This window comes from Pygoscelis adeliae, unplaced genomic scaffold (assembly GCF_000699105.1).
Source record: "Pygoscelis adeliae isolate BGI_AS28 unplaced genomic scaffold, ASM69910v1 Scaffold196, whole genome shotgun sequence".
Classification (NCBI taxonomy): Eukaryota; Metazoa; Chordata; class Aves; order Sphenisciformes; family Spheniscidae; genus Pygoscelis; species Pygoscelis adeliae.
The window spans coordinates 816,775-819,780 of record NW_008824936.1 but is presented as its reverse complement, the minus strand read 5'-3'; positions in this window follow the sequence as shown (position 1 = coordinate 819,780).

Below are 3,006 nucleotides of genomic sequence, written 5' to 3'. Positions count from 1 at the left end.
TGTTTCTGATGTTCGGAGGGAACCTCCTGTGTTTCAGTTTGTGCCCATTGCCTCTTGTCCTGTCACTAGGCACCACTGAAAAGAGCCTGGCTCTGTCTTCTTCACACCCTCCCTTCCGGTATTCATATACACTGGTAAGATTCCCCTTGAGCCTTCTCTTCTCCAGGCTGAACAGTCCCAGCTCTCTCAGCCTTTCCTCATAGGAGAGATGCTCCAGTCCCTTATTCATCCTTGTGGTCCTTCATTGGACTCTCTCCAGTATGTCCATGTCTCTCCTTTACTGGGTAGCCTGGAACTGGACACAGTACTCCAGGTGTGGCCTCACCAGTGCTGAGTAGAGGAGAAGGATCACCACCCTCGACTTGCTAGCAATGCTTTGTTTAATGCAGCCAGACTGGGGAGACAGCTGAACAATGTTTTCATGGTAATCTTTTTCTAATGAAAGGTTCTGATGCGGACAAATAGAGCATTTGCAGAAAATAAATGTTATTACACTAAGAAATTGATAAATTTTAGTTACTGTACTAGTTACCTGGCTGTGAATATATGTCAGGATGGATGGATGTCATTGTCTGACCTCCAGATTGTCAAAAAAAGTAGCACAGCACATTAGGTTTTTTTGTTGGTTTTTTTTTTTTAAGCGTTAGGATGAAAAAACCCCACACCTGTGCAGTAGAAAGACTTTGTTTCAGTTTTTTATTTAAATTTTAATTTACATCTTAAGTATCATACAAAAACTGGTAGTCAGCAATAAGAAAACTGTTGAGGATGTGATCCAAAAGGTTTCCAGCAGCAGATGAGAAGTTGTCATTTTACCTGAAAAGTATTTTCCAGAACAGGATTTTTTCCATTGTTTCTATTCTATTACATTTCAAGCTGTGGATTCTGGGACTTGTTTGAAGACCACTGAGTCTTCAATTGACTTTTGTATATCTCATTTAGGGCCACGGTATCTTAACAGTTGATGTCCATTTAGTGTGTAGAATGTAATACAGATTTTTTTTTGTATATCAGTAAGGCATTTTATTGAAACTACTGCATAGTAGTTGGAAGTGGCAGAGAATAATAATATCAAGGTGGTAGAGAATTTTAAAAGGGTTGTTTTTCTTTTTTTAAAATAATTGAGGTATTGAGCTAAAACCCCCCTGAGCTATATTTACATTAAGTTTACCAATTCACTAACACTTCTTTATGGTCTTAAGAATACCAGCCTAGCAGAGTACTGAAAGTCAATGTTATTTTTCTTATGTTATTCTAGGACCAAACATACATGTAAAAATTAGTACAAATTTACAAGAGTTTCTCCAAAGGTTCTTCTAATGTAATTCTAGATGCTGAACTTATCATTCTCATCAGTAAAACACAAGAGCTTGTATTGTTTGCTGCTAGGGTTTCAAATTGCTGACAAATTGTCCTCGTGAGTGTCTTTAGCTCCTAAATCAGCAAATGTCCAATGAATGTGCCAGGGACCTCAGCACGCTTCTGCAATAGAAACGTGAGCTGTGTCCTGATAAAACCTAATTCTTTTGGAAGCTAACTGTAAAATGACTCTGTGGCAGTAATTCTGTATCATTCTCTGTATATCTGCCACTAAGAAAAGGAAAGATTAAAGCAATGTAGCCAGTTCATCTCTCTTTTCCCTGTAGATGTGTAGTTGTGTTCAGGCAGGTAAAAATGTGGAATTAAGAGGGTTTTAACCCTTCTATTACTACTGGCCAATGTAACTTGCTTCTTTATTAGAGGGCACTGTTCAGCTCACATCTGGCATTTAGACTGAGACTGAATCCTAACACTTTGACATGTTATGTCAGTTTAAACTTGTCACTTTCTCTTCCAGGACATATTATCTTCTCTATTTACAGAATAACATCTTTTTAGGTTTATGTCACTTGACTTTAGTTGTCTTATCTAAAGTAGCTGATTTAGGCTCCCTATACAGTCAATGCATACTGACTAACAGTTCCCAAAGGTGATTAATTTAAATTGCCTTGATAGCAGTTTTAAAAGGGGAATGAATGCTCCTTCAAAATGTCTTTCTCTTTATTTGCTGACCATAGAAATAACGTATGTAACCAGTTTAGCCTAGATCCCTAACATTTAGATAGTTAAAGATAGCTGAAATAAACACCACTCTGCTGCCACTACTATTAGCCAATAATCTATCAGTAGACCATATAGTCAATTGTATTTCCTAAAATGTTCTTAAAACTTTTTTAACATCAAAAGCCTACCTGAAAATCTCTAGCAATATTTGTCTCTAAAATAATACTAAAGGAGAAAAAATCAGATACATAGTAGTGTTTATTTCAGAGGTTTGAATATAATCTTTCTACCTCTGGTATCCTATTTCCAAAGGTTAACCTCTTCCTTCTCAATTTTAATGAAATGTAAGAGAACTGTTGCCAGCCTACCTTTAGCTAAAACTGATCAAAAATGGAAAACCCACAAGCTTAATGAAAATCTGCAATTCTCCATTGACTTGGGCCCATATATTCTCGCATACCCAAAGCAGCGTGGAAAAAAAAAAACCCCACACAAAAAACTCCAAACAACAAAACCCTGGAAGATATGTGAACAAAACCCAGCTAAACAGAAATGTGTTCAATATTTCGGTGCACAGTCACTCAATAATTGCAGGAGGAAACGCACATGCGGGCACACAATACTATCAGGCTTCCAAAAGCTGTGCTTGTGTCAGGCAGGACAGAGCATGGTGGTGGTCTGAGCCATGATGTCTGTAGAGTTTCAGAGGAAGCACTACTAATGCATGGTTGAAAGCTTACTTAGAAGCAAGCTGTGTCAGAATACGCTTTTTAATTGGCACTCTAGAGGCCGTAGACACATCATCAAACATAGACACAATCTCCTTGGAAAAGAAAGTATTCACAGCATTGTTGATGATCAATATTTTTGTACTGTAAATATTTAGCAACCAAATTTTGTGACTGGCTCTTGTGCATGTGGATGAGGGAAGTGGGACTAAACACATCTGCAAATGCAGCCAAG